The 21,323-nt window shown below is 40.2% G+C and overlaps 1 protein-coding gene across 2 annotated transcripts in view; it reads right to left on the bottom strand.

Moving 5' to 3' along the window:
- Positions 1-20,794, bottom strand: part of LOC135483860 (FMRFamide peptide receptor frpr-18-like) — a 52,020-nt gene extending 31,226 nt beyond the window's left edge. Inside the window, exon 1 of one of the 2 annotated variants that reach the window (XM_064764910.1) lies at positions 20,406-20,794. The gene's annotated coding sequence lies outside the window, so the exon portion shown is untranslated. Of the gene's footprint in view, positions 1-18,969; positions 19,028-20,405 lie in introns of those variants that run through there. The other variant, XM_064764911.1, reaches the window with a different exon arrangement.
- Positions 20,795-21,323: the final 529 nt, after the last annotated feature.

Raw genomic sequence — 21,323 nt, forward strand, 5'->3', positions numbered from 1 at the left:
AAAAACACATCATAGATGCGAGGACCTGATCAACACGGCAAGAACACACGCAATAAGGAAGCCTTAAGTCAATAGTAGACGCTTAAGAAGCATTGAGTTCCTGCAGCGTCTTAATTCTACTGGAGCCTTTCTCGCAAGCTTTGACAGAACACTAGCGTTTTTCTTCACTCAACGTTGTCAGTATCGGAAAATTATTAAATTGTGACATTCCGTGTCAAGTTTGCCTATCGCGTTCAGTGCAATTATCTCGTGTGCTCGTTTGAACCATTTGATGGTGAGCATCTGCCTCATTTAGAGGACAACGACTCGGCAGCGTCACCGTATAGGTGCACTCGAAAGGCAATGACAGCATTGAGCAATCAAAGACTTTATAACTGCTTATCCACCTGCTACCCGTTCTGTTCGGTACGGCAAGAGAAGCCGTGATTGTGTACACACAGCCATATGACTCCCGAGGCTAAATCAACTTGTAGTTTTATCAATTTTTTTCATCTTCATCGCATTTTACTAAAACAATTTTTGAGTCCCTGCATGCTCGGGAAACTGGGTACGCATGTAATCTTGATCGATGAAATTAAAAACAAACTCAGACGATAGGTTTGTAAATACACTTGTAATATTTTCTACTCAGCTGTGCTATTGCTCTGATCACCGGAGGCCGCAGGAAAACATGTATTTACCCACACCGAGATTGTCTCCGATTCCTTTCTGATGATCCATGCAGCGATTACACGGACTGCCACTGAAGCAAAAAGAAGGCGGCAGCAGAACAACTTCCGCAGGAAGAGTACCCCTCCCTTGATGTAACATGCAAGGCTGGATATTGGGAATCGCCCTATAATGCGAGGGTGCTTCAGTCAACGACAATACCAGTTTAAGAGTAAGTTGATAAGAGCCATACTGCTTTTCATTACTGTAGGCACAGCGAGCATTTAAAACGACCCAGAAACTTCTCAGTGGATATCAGGTAATGACTTCTATGGACCCAGTTACTTGGCTGGCCATTTCCGCAAAGAAACCGCACTGGTCCATGTAGGCCGCCATTTACCTACTCGTTAAGTACACGATGGTTCTGTTGTAGCTAAACAGATAATGGAGTAGATGTCCCAACAAGCTTGACGGAACGAAGAACTGTCACGGCATTGTCAAAATAACCCCGACCTTTTCAAACAAACTGTAAAAGTCCATGCAATGATATGATCATGTCACATACGTATTCGTCTAAATAAAGATAAGCTGCATATTTTGGCGTATGGTCCACAAGCTCCGGGCGACGCATGTGATACCTACATTGACATTACGTTCCATCGATCTCAGAATCTCTTATTGAACATCAGTTCAGTATCGATCAGTTAAGTATCGTGTGGGTCTCGTCGGCCTGAGTGCTACTCAGGACCGCCAGTGGTGATGCTAGGGGGAAGACAGACTAATTAGACCAAGAGAACAGTATGCGGTACATTAGTTTTATTCATCTAGATAAAGGTCATTTGGTGCCCAATGCAAAGAAATTAATAGCCTTTCCATTAATCTCAATATTCTTTTCATTTTTCACTTGATATTCATTTATTCTCCACTTATCTAAAAGTACAGAAAAAAATGACGTGAACAATTACAATAGTTACAGGCGTTACAACAAAGTCGATCGCGCGTTGACAGGTGAAAGTGCTGAGAATGAGATATAGAAGTTTTAAAGTCGATCGCGCGTTGACAGGTGAAAGTGCTGAGATATAGAAGTTTTAACTTACATTTAACAAACTACGGCACGCGGAAAAGGAATTTTACCAGTTTTTCAAGTTTTTTACTTTGGGAACAAACTATCGACAGTTAATGCATTCTAATTTGCCTGTCAATGGGTAATCGTTTTTATTGTTCAGAACGGACAGGAGAAAGCCAAGTAGAGACGAATCACAGGTCATCCGTTTCTGTCAAAAGGAGCAAACTCGTAAGAAGGCCATTTAAATTCCACACAACATTGCTAATAAAAGCGCTTCATTGAGCTGCGTCGCTCCTTTCAATGGGTTAGAGTTGTTGAACCAAAGTGTCGAATGAGTCATTTGATACAAGGAAGAAATTGTCACTAAGGTTGCACTTAATCCCTGTCTATATTGGTAGATCATATTCTTCGTCCAGTGAATAACGCCCCAGGTGAGCTGAATTACAAACTGGTTTATGTTTTATGTGACATCGGCGATATCATAAGAGAAAGGTTACCTGATGAAAAATGTAATTCACTCATGGCATTGGGAAGGACACGACAAGACTCGAACAAAAGGTGCCATGTGCAAGAAAGTAGTCAAGTGCTCTTTTTCCATGGTTGTGAAATTTTTTAATAACCACTTGTTTAACAAGACTTGACGGGATAAGAACTACGCTCTGCTACCATGGTATAGTCCAAAAATATGAAATAGGCATACAGTGTTCCTTGACACTGTAACAGCATCGTTCTCAGATGTTATGTTACGAAGTCGCTATCTTCGACAGTCACGTTCAGATTTGCTACAGATAAATGCATGATTCAATAATACAAATATGTTTGCTGAAGGATTGCTGTATGTTCGTAATCTCATACTGAATAGCGTAAGCTTATAGAGTAGAATTTGCGCTAAGTAAATGTACTCAGTCAGATTGGATTAAGCCGATGCATCGACACGACCGGCTTTAACCCATGCGATGTTCAATCTAGTAGAATATAACGTTTCCTGTATTGGATTGATGATACAAAGAAAACCTGCTACAGATAAAGATGTATTGGCCTGTTTACCATGTTCGCAAATACCAATCGTGGCACGGTATATAGTCGTTAGGATCACATCAATCATCAAGAAACACTATTTCAGTGTCAGAACAGGTGTCCTGGCAATGCTATCATAGTATTAGTAGGATCATATTAAGTTACTTCGGTATGGAAACTTTTTTTTGTATCGTTAGCAAAATGCAATATGGAAGGTTAACTCATCATTTAAACGAGAAACATTCTACGAGGCAACTTCATGGTGGCACGTGAACTAATGACTTTGCAGCCGTGGGTGATTGAGTAAGAGTAGGCCTATATGCAACTTTAAACCACAGCACAGAAAAACGAAACGCTAGTTCAAGAGAGTGCATGGTCATGAGTGCAATTTTCTTGAAGATTGAGTTAGTAACTAGCCTTCCATTGTCTGGTGTAAAGACAGTAAAGGTTGACCTAGGTGATAAGCCATATGGGGCTTTGAGCGTGGCTGACCTTGTGTATTTTATCGATCAGTAGCTGGTATCTGCCAATTCTCTCGAAATGGCAAAAAAAGGTTCCTTCTCGCACTTGCATCTTCGATACTATTATTGGCGATTTCTATATAGGACTCATGAAATTTATTACGCTGTTGGTGTTCCATGTTCCTTTTCAAGCATGCATGGCTTCATTATTGATAAAAAGTAGGTTTCAGCAAGTGCAATAGTCGATGGTGAGCTAGAAGCAAATATGCCCATTATGTCATGTCACTTTCTATTGAAAGAAGCCATGTTCATATATTGATTTAGAAGAAGAACAAACTGCTGAGTGGAATATGAATCATTAATGACCTTCCGATGAATGGATGGAATGATCAGATGCGGATTTTATAATATTGCTGGATAAGAATAATGAAATTGCTAACAGCTAGTACTCGGCGTGCGAAAAACGAATTGAAGGGTAGGCGTGAAGTGATCGGTGAAAAAATTGATGGCCTGGTTCCCATTGTGTTCGGTAACATCTTTAGTTCTTCTCGATGTCAACATATTTGCTAAGAAATGAATGAAGACCATCGTACGTATTCATCGTATCAACACGAAATACAGGAAATAGGAAATGCCAAAAGTGCTTAGATGCGTTTTCCTGCCATCTGGGAATGTGTTGCGTTATTATAAATTTCCGAGGCAAGGTATTCAGTGGCTCACAATGCACCTGAGTAATCATATCGTGATACCATTTGGTTCATCACTTTGTCTTCCTAGTTATAGGTATATCCCAGGGGCGAGTTTATTTGATAACGTTTCGAGATAATATGACAACAAATGGATTAGGTATGCTATACTGATGACCTCCAGGCTAGTGAGACTTGCCACCTGTTCGATCACGTAGATGGGGAAGAAAGAGGTCGTAAAACTGAGCTTCCTTGTATCTGGTGTCTTTGTTTGCCGGGGCAAGCAAAAGACCAAACAGAGCAAGATACTACGTGAATAGCGATGGACGCCCCTTCTTTCCCAATGACCCTTGGCATAATGGTCAATACGATTATCCTGTCCAGGTGAAATCCCGAGGGGATAAAGGTTTCCTTTTCAAAAGGTAAAACTTACTCAAGAACAGTAGTACAATTCATGGTTTTGTCTTTTCCGCCGGAGACATATCATATATCACTCCACATTTCTTTATCATACTTGCAATGAGAAGATGACAATTTACACTCTTAAAATCCAATAAATTTCAAAGTACATAACTCACAATTTATGATATCACGTTATTTAACTAACTAACCTTCTTTAATAAATGGATTGTCCATTTATTGGTTGAGAAACTTTGTCGGTAACTATTTGCAGAGGCAACCAGCAAAATTACGATTGTTGACTTCTTCTTCAAACGAATACAAATGAGTTTTGGTTTACGAGGTCGCCTCCGCAAGAGCTACTACAGAAACCCACAACTTCTCTGATGCATGTAAATGGCCCTTTTCTCTTATGTTTGAGAGACGAAACAGCGGTGATCCTTTCGAAAGTTGAACCCATGGACATCATGATTATATGAGCCCGGCGCTCTAACCACTATGATATTGGTGTCCCTGTTTGAGAGACCATTCCCCTTATCCGGAAGCAGACGTCTGTCGTCTAGTGCCACAGCTGTCTTCTAGAATTGTATCATGATACCACTTCGCTTGTTTCCTATATATCAGGTTTCTTTATAGTGTAATGTTGAATTATTTCTTTATTTCTTTATCAAATGTCTTTTAGTCAGACTCTGGCTTTAGTTTCATCTGATCGTGACAGTAACGGAAAATTGCTTCTTAGTGCTACATGATACATGGTAGATATAACTAATCCATAGATAAGGCTAGCACATATTTATATACGTAACAGTTTGGTTCATCAGACTTCTACAATATATTGGAACGCAAATTATTGTTAATATAACTACAAACATGGCTTGATAAAAATCGTTTCTGAAACGAATTCTTCTTATTAGATGTCAGCAATAAGTGATTTCTCGTAACGAATTCAGAGCAATCGACATGTCTGTAGATTTGTGTATTTCCGTGACAAAGTGAAACAGACCGAGACGAAAGGTCTCTCAGCTATCAGGTTGAAGTTCTTCGATAGGCGACACGTAATTTGAGAGGTTTCTTCTCAAGTGCTTTAGAACATCTTATAAAAAGGCTTCTTCCCGAAGGTTTTTAAAACAGACATGTTCTGTTAGCGATACCTGATGATTCTGTTTGATATGCTCCAGCATAAGCTGGATTCCAACTGCATTTCCCAAGAAAATCATTATCATGCAGCGCTAAGCCGTTTTCTTGTTTTGATTGACACTTTTAGTGTTTCAGCTATCTATAAAACATCAAATCAATGTTTGCCTCGTCCGAGGAGTATGTAACCAACAACAAGTTTTACATGCCCGTAAGATACCACGCATCAATCTTAGTGATAAACGGTGAAGGTCAGTCAGGCTTTCTCAAAGCCACCTTCTAGAGTGAAATTTCGGCGTTTCGGGCAGCATAGATGGTAAAGCTTGCTTTAGGGAAATGTGGGTTCTCTCTGCCCAACAGTGACTCCCATTTGTTCTACGGACTGGGAACTGGAGAACGAACGGCTTGGTTTTCCTAATGAATATCTCTTACCACATGCTGCAGGTATACCAAAGCAATGCGGGTGATGCCTCTAGCAATTTGTACCACTGGTAATTTCCAGTATCTACTTAATACAACAGGTGATGTTGCTAGCGTTGTCAGCGTGCGTATTCTCAGAGGATTACAGAGGAACAAACCTAAATATCATCAGGGGTTGCAATTAGGCAAATTCGGTAATGTTCCACTAACTACCAACCTTGAATAAAATGTGACGGGCTTATTCAGGTGATTGCGTTTGATTGATCGTACCTAAGTACCTATCACATCGCTAGCTCTTGATTGCGGTTCTCTGATGATATCTTGTGGCATTTGTTACATTTCATCTAAGATCCTAACAGCTATTCAAGGTAGTTTACATCTTTTTCTCACGGCGTTTTTGTTCAGAAAAAAACGCGATTATTATAACAGGTGTTTGCAAATATCCGACTTATCTTTCGTAAGCCAAAGGTATGGTGTCAAAAGATGCCCAAAGAATGAAACCAGACTCGAGTACGCGTCTTTCTGCCATGAGGGAAATATCAGACTCCTTACGATTTGAAAGTCTCAAATAGCAGTGCGGTGTATACACTTTTATCAAGAAATGATTGAAATAAAGGGTTTGTTATTGGAAGAATATTTTAGGAGCTTTCAGCAATTTAAAAAAGCTTTTCGAGAAAATGAAAAATCATGGGTTTTTGAGCGGAGGTGCAAGAGTGGATGTTCAGAGGATCATTGCCCAGGTGAATTTTCCTCGTCTCAGCGTATTATGTTCTTTTGGCTGCTTGCAGAGCTCTCGCTTGTATTGACCCGGTGATACCATCCGTCTATCCATTGTCAACAATACCCTGACACGTCCGTTGGTAATACGTCTTGTCATCATAGACGCACGTGTCTGGAATACTAGGATAGATGCAACATCAATTCAGCTGGAGTTAGCGCAGAGATGCCAGGTTCAGTATCATTAATGAAACAAATAGGTGACAACACATCAGTATGGTCATTATTTTTTGGGAAACGGGTGCGAATAAGGTAGTATAGCTAAAAATAGAAAGCAAATCATGGTATTGTTGTTTTTATTTTTGTGACAACATGCGCTGCTCTTTGTTCGTTTCATCGGATATGATACAATGTTATGAAAATAGCCCACTGAATCCGAATCCGCAGCAGAAGTCTTATAACAACAACCGGCCATTATTCGATACACGCATGATTGAATTGGTGGATTTCTACTGATACTCACTTCCCATTGATAGTTGAGGAAAGTATAGGCAGCAGGTTGTAGCGATAAGAAGCAAGAGGTCAATACTTCGCCAAGCCCCTAACAAGAGAATATTAGGATGCATTGACTTTTTCCATGATGCGATGAATAAATCGAACACGAAATCTCAATGAATTGGGTTTCCTCATTTTTACGATGATATTTTTGAAGACTGTTTGTTAGGTGAATGAGTGGTAATAAGCCTTCCTGCAGTGAAACATAATTGGTAAATATCACGCCTAGCCCATCTTTTGGAATGGCGCGTTGAATTTAAGAATGATTGATACACAATCACGTCAAATTGCTCATGGAATATTCACATGTTTTTTTTCCCTAGGATGCCCGTTAATTTGATTGACAATCACAGCAGAAAATGTTTTCAGGCCTTCTCGCTTACATGGTACGTCGGTACGGTTTACCATATTTGTTAAAAGTTTCGGTAATCTATTTTTGCATCGATGGCGGGTTTAAAGCCATGTCTAGTGCCCGGCGGGTATACCATCGTCAGAAGCCGATACTCCAACACTTACCAGACACATAATCATCAAACCACCACGGAGGCCACCAAGAACAATGAAAAAAGGTTCCTTCAAGAGTCGAAGTCATTATAACAATATCAAATGGACCCACCGCACATGATTTACCTGGCCTGAATCAACAGCGTCGGAATCGAACTACTGAAGCTAAACATAATTGGAAGGTAAATTTACAGAAACGTCCAAAATAAACGCACATCCAACGGAACGAATGATGAAGTTTCTATTTGTTTTGTTGTGGAACGCAAGACTTCGGGAACTACTTCTGTATACATCATAGTAGTATCGCTCCGGAAATGTCAAGCTGATAGCAGGAAATTATGGAATTCGTCTTGTGGAGTGGTTCAAATATAACAGCATTTACTGAATCTGCTGATAACTCACGAAAACGTTGCTTCTATCGATAGCGAATAGACTTTGTTAGTATCTAATGTATACTTTACGATTTGTTACCTCTACATTTTATCATTTTTCGGCAACATGCAACAACTATGAAAACACTGAGCGAGCTTATGCAAGCAATTTGTAGCAAGAGGTACGTCCTCGCTGCACCTACTGGCTATTACGACTGGCTATTACGATTGTGTCTTTTGATAACGAAGCCATTTTCAGTAGTGGACCAGTAATGTAGGAATCGCATTAGCCCAATCGCTGTAATGGCTGAGAAAGTCTCTAAAAAGTCTAACACATGTTTCTGTCATCATGTCAGCACCAAATAACAATATCTTGTGGAGGTCGATCGAGTTTTCCTTTGAATTTTCGAGATGATGCATGTCATGACCTGTGTTGCGAGTGGTTGACTTCTGTGTCAGATTTGTAAAACTAAAAGACCAATCCTATGCGTTATCTGTCGAACGAAATACCCTATAGCATAACTGACGCAGTATGATTGGCAATTACAGCCTTCAGAGGACGCAATGGTCCGTTATCTGAATAAAAAGATCTGAAATGTTACATGAGCCACGCGCTTGTTCTTGAACACATCACCGCCTGTTCGATTGTCGGATACACGCCAATTACACCTCCAGCGATTCGAGAGATTGGTCTGAAATGTGCTATTTGCTCGTCTGAGTGGTAAATCATGTGTGTGAGCCTTGTTGTCATCAATCCTTATATAGGGTGGACAAGCCTAGGTTGAGCGCTTTCACCAAACGTTTTGAACCATGATATGAAGGTATCGGTATAAATGTGGCCATGAAATGAACCTTGACTGTCTTTATGATTTTGTGACGGTATTCTGACACTGGAACTGACTGCTGTGACAGGTTAATCTGGGCCAAAAATTGAATTCATGTACCACGATAATAATTTGACGTTCAACATCAGCTGAATGTCGGTTGGTGCAACATTACCTGTTGCTCACCGATAAATACATTTCGGCGATTATTCGTTACCGAAACAAGCTTATGTTGTAATCTTAAAATGACAAAGTCAGTTACAGTTACAGTCAGTTGAAAGAAATTACCAATTTATCATGAATAAGCCGTGGCAGCTGGAAATAGCATATTGGATTTGAGCCTGGAATAATTGAGAAATCAAATAATAACCGAAAACTGAGATACGATGAGGTAAGATTCGGTTCACAAAAAGCAACCGGAACAGCTGCTCTGGTGATATTCTCCACGAGCAATGTCCCTCAGAATCACGACAGATATGACCATCTCCGCTAAAAGGATGGGACAGTTCTTTCCCTAGGCTACAAGGGAAGCCTTGTGTTCTGACATTCCTTCCACTTACTCCGAGAGAAGGAAAACATGTAGATCAAGGGAACATCCTCTCTTCTTGCTTGAGGCAAGGAATTCCGGCAAGTGGACAAGACCATTAGAGTAATATCAGCTACACATCCGACCCCGACTTTAAAAATCATTTATTCAATTGTAGATGAAAGGCATGAGATCGCTCTTAAAGGGAAAATTGTGATTACTCATAATATTGTCTTTATTCCAGAAAGGTTCACGTGGATAACAAAAACAAATGCCTGAACCGTCTAACATTGTCACCCTTTATTGTCCTTCAATTTTTAAATCAATACACTGTATCCACTTCGTGTCAAAACAGCGAAAATTATTAATTTTGGATTCAATCTCTCTCGTGGAAACGGATGCAGCTGCACTCATCTAACATTGTTTTACCAAATCAAACATATATCATATTTTATTATTAGGCTCACAGAAAGAAATGACATTATGATATACTGGTATTATGATTTGAATTGCCCAGTTCCTCTTCAAAAAAGTCTTTCTCAGAATATATTATTGTCCTACTCCACCCTTCCCCACCCAATATTATTGTTTTTTCATGCATGATTAAGTTTAAATAGTTTTATTACACCAATGACCACGGATAGATAGATAGACAGCGAATATATCAAGTTAGAAAAAACCCCGCTGTCTGCGTTGGTAACATCTTGCTGGGTGGATTGTGGTTTATGTCAATTGGATTGAAACAGCTATATCAATACGTATGTAGTTGCGTGCAGATTGCACATGAAAGTAATTAAAACATGTACAGTCATGTACATGTACGAATAATATAACATACATGCAGAGTAGTGTATGTGTTACACCCTAATTACGATGTGCCCCCACCCGGTCGCGTCATACAGTCGAGACAAACAGCTTCTGTTTCAACGCAGTTGTTAACATAACTCGAGGAAAGCCTACGTTTTTGGACACTCCCTTTGTCCAGGCTCACGATATATATATGAAAAAGGCTGTCTCCCCGATTTCGGTGTTTCCTGTGCAGAACATGAGTCCGTGTGGGCGAGCGTGTGTAGGACATCAACAATCCAAGGCATACAGTGTCAATCGTATCATTTGGTAATATCATCTTCGCCGATCCACTGAAACCATGTTCCAGTATAACGACCAGACACTTCGCCCGGCAATAGCCGCATGTGGGTGGACTTTCGTTGGGTAGCTCATCACATAAAACGAAAAACTGCCTTAACACATTTCACATATATATCGAGTTGTTATTTGCTTCGAATAATTTTTCTATCGGGCAGAGAGCTTCGGCCACTCGATCTCATACGATCTCATCCCCAGATTTCGCTAAAGGCGGGGATCAATGCAATATTAATTTCCGCCATCCTTAACGTCAGCATCTTTTTTCTGTTCTCTCGACTTAATCTCCCCCCTCCGCCACCTTTCCCCACCCAATGCCCAAAGATCTTGCCCAAGGATATTCCCCACCCAATACCTCAGCAAGTGGAAACAGTCGTTGCAGAAGGGGGAAAAAAATAAGCTGCTGGCATCGAAGCCAGTGTCCGCGAGTCCTGTTGCCTCAAGCTCAACCATGTTGTCTTGTCAGGTTAAGCCTAATGGCCCCTAATGACTGCCATTGCTAAGCTGATCCAAGTCTTCATATCTAATTTGGTAACACGTGGATCAAAGGAGCAGTTGATTGCGCGATTGATTGCTTGAATCAAAAAGACCTTGTGGCGTGCGCTGGGGAGCAGGACAGACTGACTGGACAGATATGTCTTTGAGGTTGGCAACAAGGAATATTAGTTGATGGTACGGCACTAATCGGATCGCTGCCTACACCATTTATCAATTCGATTGATGGCATGTCAGTTTCACTGGCTTTATATTGCACGAGAGACTAGTTTGTCAAAAGTTAGCGGACAAGTCTAAACAAAGTCACTGAGATGGAAAACATTGGGGCTTTATGGTTGGCACTGACCAACAATCTTTCCCTAAGGCATCCTAGGAATAATTTGTCAATACAACTAGTCGGGTGAACAGTTTGTATATTTGCATTTCGTTCCTTGAGTATCAAAAGGTCGCGAGACTCATCGCGAGTTTTTCACTTGACCTTTTGCTTCTCAAGAGGCGCTTTCCATTCTCAATAAACTCTCAAAACTACAATTTCAAAAAGCAATAAAACATATTGATGACAGATCAGATTCCGGTAACTCCTCTTCCAAATTTCAATTACGGATATCGACAGTCACTTTCAATTATTTTAATTGGAAAGCAGCATCAATAACAGGATGGATTTGTTGCTGATTGCAACTGACATGAAGTAATAAAAACAAGATACGGAGCAAATGGAACAATTTATCGCATGATGAACTTAAGATTAACATGGATTGAAGAAAAAGTCAAATGTGTTCATGTCAGATCTTGCAAAAAAACAGCTTTTTCATAAAAATGTGGAGTATTTGCGATGTTCGTTAGCGGAGGCTCCACGAGCACTACATGTATGGGACTTCTTCCTTGGAATTCTTCCCTAAATACCTTCACCAAACAAGTGTAGGCAAATCGACAATGGTTTAGTGAGATGGCTGAGGGAAACTGTAACCTCATAGCAGTATGCAGTATGCAAAGGGTATAGAAATGTAAGTGAAAAATTAAGAAGTCACTGGAAAATCAAATGCTTCAAAAGGAATGACGAAAGTCAAACATGAAACAAATTCATCCCCACCCCTTGTCCTTCATCGGTGTGAATTCCTTGTCATACAACCTTGTCAGTTCCTTTGCTTTGATGAACTTCAAGCAGTAATCCATTTGACGTACAAATAGAAGTTAATTAGGAATGACATTTACTACGACTGCCACCGCCTTAATTCACGCACTTTGAAGATGTAAATGCTCTTAGTAATAATTAAGCAGACCCACTACAGATTACTCGATCGAGATCATCATCATCTTGAGCACGCAGAAAGATTCTGGTTGAACCAGAGTCTTTCAAATAAAACTTTATTTGAAAGACCCTGGTTAAACTAAGCTGGAATGGAATAGCATTCCGCGACGTTACTATTTATAGCTCACAAGGTCATTTGCATAAGATATTGATGACGTTTTATTCACGTGACAGTCGGACATCGACACTTATTTCTACGCATTTGAGCTTATTTCAAAGTCAATTATCTTTGACCCTGCATTGTTTTTAGCATGAATGATACCATAGAGTCAGAGAGAGAAATATTCAGAACAATTATGTAGTATCTCCAACACTCGGACATGTGCCAGATTGAATCTAACTGCCCGAGTTAGAAAGCCTGAATCCATTACGAAACCGCATGTTTGTCCGACATTGCCTGTAATTAAGCGATGGGGATATAGAGGGCAGCAGCTGCAGTGACCTCATCATCGCGGAATGCTATTCGTCCATGCTGAAGCAGGTAAAGCGACACTCGAGAAGGGCCTCTAACTCCCGACTTTACCATAACTCCAAGCCGATTTATCAGCGGTGTGCGATACCGACGTACAACGCCTATAGCTCGGTATGTATAACTATGTCTTATCTCATTTTTCGCACTTCATGAACTTGTAGAGGATATGCGTGCAAGCCTATTCCAATCAATGAAGAAGTGAGTAGACAAGAAGCTGTGCAGTCAATTATTCATCCACAGTTGGCACATCCATAAGACTTCAGATACCTGTTAGAATACTGATGACAAATAATACATACTCTCAGAGTACGCATTGTCATGAACATTTTGAACATCGGGCACACCCGGGCTTGACACAATAAACCTCCCGTGCATCTATTAATGGATGAATAATACAAATAACGCACAGATTCCTCTATATGCCGTAGTATATTCCAGCTGCATCAGCGACCACTGTTGCATTGGTTTGCACGACAACATGTGGCACCCCATGTTGACATTGATTAACGCTGAACTGAATAATGCTGAATTAACTACTTCTACTTGGCCTTTTCTCCATTGTGAAAAATACAGAAGGCTTGGAGTGCCGCAGTCCAACATGACTTTTCAGACGCCAGATGCAGGCTAACACATTTCTAATACAACACGTCACCATCCTACTTAATACTCATGGACGCAGCAGGTTTAATGGTAATGCAGAGGTATTTTCGTGACTGATGCTCACTACCGCCGGCTAGATCGAACAAACATGAAAACAGATTTATATCGTTATATCGGGCAATCATCATTTTAAATGACAGTTCGATGTCAATATCAACAGGACATATTGGCATAAGGAAACCTATTGATAGCATCTTACCTTGAGAGGCTATCCGCAAATGACAGCGGCAAAGGTGAAGGAAATTGGAATCGAAGGGAACGGAACATCAACATGAGCAATCGAGCGTCTCGAGGTAATCTTCTCATTCGAGGTCAATGCATTTATATATATTGCCGATATCACAGACACGAAGTTATGCGATGCACTGACATAATCATACATTACTTATTGATACACTGTACACTGTAAAAACGATATGATACGAGATTGCGAAGCCTGACTGAACAGCCTGAAAACTTCTATAGAACCGGATATCAATCTCTTCAATGTCATATCGAAATTGTATTTATGAGACACAAAATCAGTACTGCATCACCAATCAAATAAAATTATCCAGTGAACGATTTCTTCATCGATGTATTAATATTCTGTTGATGTCTACCTCAGTAGCTGCCTATCCAATTTGGTGTCCGCAGAGGCGTTACAAGACCAATGCCCAACGAGGAAAAAACGGGTACAGAACATCGACAACCGAAGAAATGATTCTGTCGGTTTAATTTCATTTTTAGCAATCGACTTTTTAAAACGAGGCAGTCGTAAACAACTCTTTTTGATAGTCGTGCAAGGATTTTGAATCGAGTCGAGCAGGAAAAAGCACAGTAGAATATTCCTTCCCATGAGTCTTCTTATGAATAAATGATCGGTTCTGCTTCGAAATAAAGAAGCATGAAAGGAATATAAAATTGTGCAAGTTCATTAAATCCTCTCATGGAGAACGCAATCATCCCATCCATGTAATTATCACAATGTTAGCTGAATCAATTGGGAACTGATATTCAATTCATGCATGACACTTCCCCGACAGGGACAAATAACACTGTTTATTGCCGCAAATGTTGACATGCGATAATGACTTATTTTCCTTGTGATGTGTCTTGTAGATGAAGAAGGACAAACGGGTTGCAGTCAATGCGTTTTAACACCTGGTTTCAACGGGAAACATCAACCAATGGCATAATTATAATATGGTTTGAAAAGAGAGCATGTTCTGAAATCAATCACAAGTGAGTTTCTCATCTGTCTTTGAATTGAACTAAGCCATGTCCCCTTGTAAACGTTTTTGACGAAGACATCGCAAAGGTTTCGAACCAGTTGGTCAACATATATATATATATAACAACCAAAAGCTCCATTCTGCATGCAAGGGTCAAATCTAGAGACACTTCAAAGGTACCAGCCGTTATTTTTTTTACTAACCCGTATCACTGCATCTGTTGACAACAAAGAATTCTTTTTCTGCTGTCGCGTCTGACATTCTGAACGAGGAAGACGCACGGAATTGTCAACAGTGCAGCGCGAAATCGTCACAGCTTCCTTGGTCCCATCTCTGTGACTTGACAGACGAATTGACACCAAGATATTCCCTTCAGCAACAATTACTTATCGACACCAAAGACAATCAATTAAGAGACGAATAGTGTCGACACCAAACAGGAAGGAAGCCGTACCATCATGTGATGATGTATAAGTGACAATGGTAATACAGCCTTACTATAAGTAGCAATAAAGCCTTATGAATGACAGCCTCAACGCATATGACAGTTATAAAAGCCTTTTAGATACATTGACGGCTGTCCATTTGCCACCATCCAATTTTAGGATTTCTTCGTAGTCTTTCGTACAATACACCACATGCCATACCTCCTTGCACAAACTGTGATGGGGATACTGTAGCTTCTTTACTTGAAGGGTTTATATTAGAGTAAATTCTTCAAAACGAGGTCTCAAGGAGCATGATCAAAAGCTGACACTCGGTCTATAGTTTGAAATAAAGCCGCTTATACATTAGCTTTGACAAAAACTTGTAATTTCCAATGTTATTCATGAAAAGGAGTATAATCCTTCCCTGCAGCATATCCCAAACAAGATGCAAAATAATCAGCGCTATTCTAGGCCTACAGATTGACGAACTTAAAATACGAATGCAGAATTAGACGCCGAGAATATTATAAAATATCAGTATTTCTGCTGCCACATGTTATTCGAGAACCTTGAGAAAGTTGATAAAGATCGCGTGATCATATTCCTTTTATCAAATCAGCCATGCCCATGGCCCTGTCATGGCGAAGGCAGTTTATTTTGCTTTGATCTCCGAGTGGACGCCACAAGATTGATAACTGTGGCAAAGGAGCGTTTAGTGGCTAAATGTATGCGAAGTTGAAAAAGTTAAGGCCAATAAAATCCAGGCATTTAAACTACGATCGTGATTCGTGTAATCACCCACCTCTGTTTGATGATATTGTTAGTAAGTACACATTGAAAGGCGTTGTTGAGACAAAATACATACACATATTTATACCGAGAAATGGAGTTGTGGATGACTTTACTCGGCCCCAATCACAGAATTTCCGCAACGCCGAGAGCGGTCGGTCGATGGATACTGAGTTGACCGCGAAATACAAAGCTTAGATCACGCCAGAGTGAAAAATTGGCGAACAGTAGGAAGTTTATTAGTCTGTGGCCCACGATAGCGAGAATTCTATACATATATTTAGCCATCAATCAATATATCGAAGGTCACGTCTGACCTAAATAAACTTGTTCGCGGAAGTGGTAGTTTGCACTCTCATGAGAGTTTAATGAAAAAGCTTCGATTTCACGGTCCAGGCATCTGTCATTCTCACGGTTATGTGATTACTTGGTCGATATGCGCAGCAACACCAAGAGTCGGTCATTACTCGATCATGTCAATACTGGGTGCAGTCGTCGGACCAGCGCACTCAATAGAACTTTTTCAATCAATCCAATGACTATCCAATCCGTTTTAGCCTCTTTCGACCATGAGAAAGGAAGTGATGAGTTTTTGATAAGTGTGATATTTAGGTCCACTGGCTTTAAAGCCACTTCGCTCTCATTCAACCAAAGAAATATACATGTGTATTGCTCTGTTTTGATTGGTGTGTGAATCTCATCGATATTCATACACATTGTAAATTTCGTTAATGTCGTTATCTTGCCGTTGTACCCACTTCCGCAAAACTGCTCAGTGAAAAAGGTAAATCTGAATGATTTCAGTCCGTAGAACGTAGCTTACATGTAAATCAGTGCAGATAACTACGGTGATCTGTAGAGCTTAAACAGGCATCAACCAAAAGAAAAAGTACACGTCTAATTGTTCCTTTTTCAAGGCTCTAAACGATTGTGGTCTACATCTGACTGCACTAATCTGATAATGTCATGGTTCCCAGTGTCCTTTGACTTCGATGATTAAAGGATACCTTATTTAATATTCTTAAATACCTCATCTAGATCAAACGAGCAACGTCTGAGATCAGACACTTTATTGACTCTTGTTGATCAGAGCCCTAGGCTGCAACGGAATAGAGGCTGTGTGTTTGCCGTCAACCTGGTATATTGTTCTGAATGCCTTCGGAGACCGAGTACGGAGGTGTAACCCTTTTTCAAGAATATCGAAGAGGGAATTTTGAAAAAGACACAAGTGACGGAATTGCCTCTCTAGATATCTACATTACTCCTAATAACATTGACGGAGGTAGTTTTCACACGATATTACCCTCCTTTATTCTGAATGGATCAGGTAACTTCGATAGATATCGATTCTCAGACTCCTTGCACTGGTGTCCAAAAGGCAGAGCACATAGTTTTGGTAGATTAGCCAAACACCGCTCTTTGGGACTCCACTGCCTAAGCGATGAACTTCAGGCTTGTGTATTGGCGAACCACACACAACACGAACGCAATTATCATTGTAAGACAAGAACATTCCCACTGGGAGAAATAAGATACAAAGTTTACCTTGTTCGACAAACCATCCTAACCTTCGGAACAGGTTGCGAAAGACAGTGAGAATAAAAGTAAAGAAAAATGATAGCTATGGAGCAGGTGAAGAGAGTTCTTGTGTGTGAGCGAAGGAACATCATAAAAGACTGAGGCTGGAGACAACATATTTCGAATAAAATGCAGTGTTACAGTATAATAGTCCGGGTCTATAGAAGTAACAGCCACAGGGTATTGGAGACCTCTGGTATACATACGTTATTTCGCATGCGTATAACGGCAAGAATTATTGTTTTAAAATCAAACCATTCGTGTTGTCTTCTACCATCCCGGTCTACTAGGTTCCCGATGAGGATGTGTATGTGTATATTATCACTAGTCGCCAAGAAGTCGTTGTGCGAGTCCGCAAAACCGCCACTTGATGAGTACCCTCAAGGGGTGGTCACAGATGCTCGTCTCATGATGCAATTATCGATACGAACCAACATAACCTATACAACTCTTCGAATATGTACTTTTATCTTAATATTGATAACCACTCGATCGCACGGCGAGACAGATGGCCCTTTGTTTTGTGGAGAGATGCTTTTGTTGTACACTGTTGCCAATATTCTTCGTTTCAACGCAACAGCCTGTCAGGAAATCATGACACCCTAATAGTGATGGTAAAAAATGACAATCGCCACGATCCTCTGATTTCAGTTAGGAAAACTTTACAATTGACCTTGAAATTTAAATTTTTTAATAAAATGGTTGAAATTGACAAAACATGTGAAAGCGCCAGATCCTGACTCATGCATCATGAATCATGCATCCACAAATGTGAACAGCGATCATATTGTGAACAAAAAGCATATCAGTAACCAAATGCAAGATGAAGATTTCCTAACGCCGCCCAGCATCCCAAAGAACAGTCTAACCAGACAACACCTGTCGTGTTGTTCATCCACTATTACCGGTACATGTAGTGTTGTAAGCATTCAGTAGGCGGTGGGATCGAATTTTGTGTTCTGTCTCATCCGGTACAGCTATTGTTTTTTTGGACAAGTCTGCCCCTTCAGAGGAGAAGAGATAACGAAGCACAACGCAGATAGATCGGCCTGCACTTACCGGGCTGGATCGATTATGAATTGCCAAGAGGAAATGGCTATTAACCTTTACCTTTCAAGCGAATTGCATCAAACAAGTATCGTTTCAGCTGAGGTAGAACACACAGTGATTATTGTGGAGACTGTTGAGTTCGTCGTTTGTCAATATTTCACTACATGTACATTTACATCAACGCCAGGGCACTGGAGTTAAATGTAGTGTCTTCAGCACGTTACTAGATGCACATAGAAAGGTTTCAATACTACATCTCCATCGAAAGGAAGGAATGCGACGACAAAAATCACTCGATGTACCATTACATTACTTAAAGTACGCAGTAAGGCTGGGAAAAAAAACTACTATTGTTACACACAGATCAGTGTCACTAACAGGTAAAAGATGAATTGCAAGCATTGCGCCAGGAAATACGCCATTCTTGGCAAACAATCGGATCAGAGGAGACAACTCTGTAGTTTGTCTACAGGAAGGTTAGGGTTGAGTGTACATGTACTTACAGCGGTGAAGCTTCTTTTCATAAGTGTCCATCCTAGCATGTGCAAAAATAAGTTCTCAAATACACTTATCATCTTCGTACCGAAAGAAATCAGTGACCGAGAGTATAATGATGATGTCAATTTTCGTATAGTTTTTTCCGCTCAGTCTTTGGCATTTCACCTTTCGAACAAGGAATTGCCAACGGGTGGTTGTATCGTACAGTAGAAACCGAAAGTTTTTAAAAATGTTGCCCCCACTATCATCAATCTATAAATGGAACAGTTATATAGAATTCGCCGGTATTTCAAAGTGACTCCGCATACTTTAATGACACTATAGGCTTATTCATTATTAATCCCACAGCTGTAGATATTTTATGACATTATAGACTTATTCATTATTAATCCCACAGCTGTAGATATTAATGACATTATAGGCTTATTCATCATCCCACAGCTGTAGATATTAATGACATTATAGACTTATTCATTATTAATCCCACATCTGTAGATATTAATGACATTATAGACTTATTCATCATTAATCCCACAGCTGTAGATATTAATGACATTATAGACTTATTCATCATTAATCCCACAGCTGTAGATATTAATGACATTATAGGCTTATTCATCATTAATCCCACAGCTGTCACTTTGTTATGACATTATCAATTCAACCTATCGTACTTTTGTCCCGATTTGCATCAACTTGAAATTCTATGTGGTTCGTAGGACTATTTAGCGCCAACTTATTGATGTGTATCTTGATTAAAAATGGAATCTTTGATATCTAGCATTCCAACAAGTTCACGCTTGCCAATCATGTCTGTCATTTCTCTCTGGCCTGATGTACTTGAACATAATACGCTGTACATGTATAAGCGTGTTTTCAGTTACTTCAAGTACATGTACATTAGTTATCGTTTCGTCAGGCGCTCATTTTAACCTTGTTGACCTATAATTGTCCACTAATTGGTCCGCTAATGCTTGAATTATATAGACAGTAATAACAATGTATCCCTTGCTTATTACAGTGAAGTACACACAATCCTGACTTAAAGTTTTTTAATGAGTTATAAACCGTATATCGATAAAAACCGCATAAAATCAAACATTGTACAATCCACTCAGCTTGATGCTACAATTCTTTCATTTCATGGCCAATGTTTGCTTCAGTGGGTATAAATATGTATGACGACCAAATGTGGCCCATTTGAAGATCAACGATTTCGACACCGTATTACTCTTACCATCCATTTTGTCGACAAAACAGACCAGGCTGTATATGAAACAAAAAAAGGCTATTTCCAATAATTAAAGTTCGCTTGATAAGGACGTACTTTCTCACCGATGTTACCAGCAGTGACCTATTGCTTATTTAAATGCTTCTCTGCCAGACAACCCTTTTCCTTCACACCAGCAACAATTCTTAAAAGTTCTAAATTTGTACCTACCTGCCTCAGCCCGTTTCGATGAGGTTTTATTCTCACAGGGCAAATCAGTTGTAATCCTTACAGTCAGTTATCCATGCAAAAGAACCAAGGCACTCGGCAATTATCCAATAACGAACGTAGAAAGTTCCTGCGGAAGCAAAAAGCGCGCTGTACGTAGAAAAAGTTTCAATCCATCCACTCTTGGGGAATTATTTGCACAAATGAATGTGCCCACTGGGTTCCAGAGTTTTCAGGTTAAATAATGGTTGCTAACCTACATTTTAGATTGTAATGGCCGAGACTGGATCTGTTGAATGAGTGGGACGATCTAACTGCTGCCGGCTACAGTATTGATATTGACTGAACGCATGACTCGATTATTGTCAGGGAGCGTGTGCTGTTGGAAGGAGCGCCACATGATGTGCACTGATAGAATCGGGAGAGCTATAGAAGAGACATGGAACTCCCCGTGTTCGGAACACAGTTACTTGGTGATGACGAAGAGATCATCGACGGAGGAAGGGAGCGACGAAGAAATTATCCTTCGCATCTCGCCGATATATTCTTTTTAAAGAGTGACGTGCATTAGCACTGTTGGCAAGGTTCGTAACTAGTGTTGCAAGCCTCACGTATGTAGTTGACAACATTAGAAGATCATGAAGTCAGTAAGAAGAGACAAAACACTGTGACGGCGGGCAAGAGTACCGGAGTGATTGATTCTGCTGACGAAGCGATCTCAAAGAACAGTCCTCGAGCGCAGGAAGCACGTTGGCAACGTACATTCCTCAGGAACGTAAACACTGGAAATACTGCATTGTGCATGCATAAGATGGCCAAGGTATACAGGCTGTAGTCGCACAGCATACGGGGACAAGCCGTAAGAAGACGTCAGCAGACTTACGGAAGATAAACCAACTGCGTCAGCGACAGTCTCATTTT

This window comes from Lineus longissimus, chromosome 2 (assembly GCF_910592395.1).
Source record: "Lineus longissimus chromosome 2, tnLinLong1.2, whole genome shotgun sequence".
Lineage (NCBI taxonomy): Eukaryota > Metazoa > Nemertea > Pilidiophora > Heteronemertea > Lineidae > Lineus > Lineus longissimus.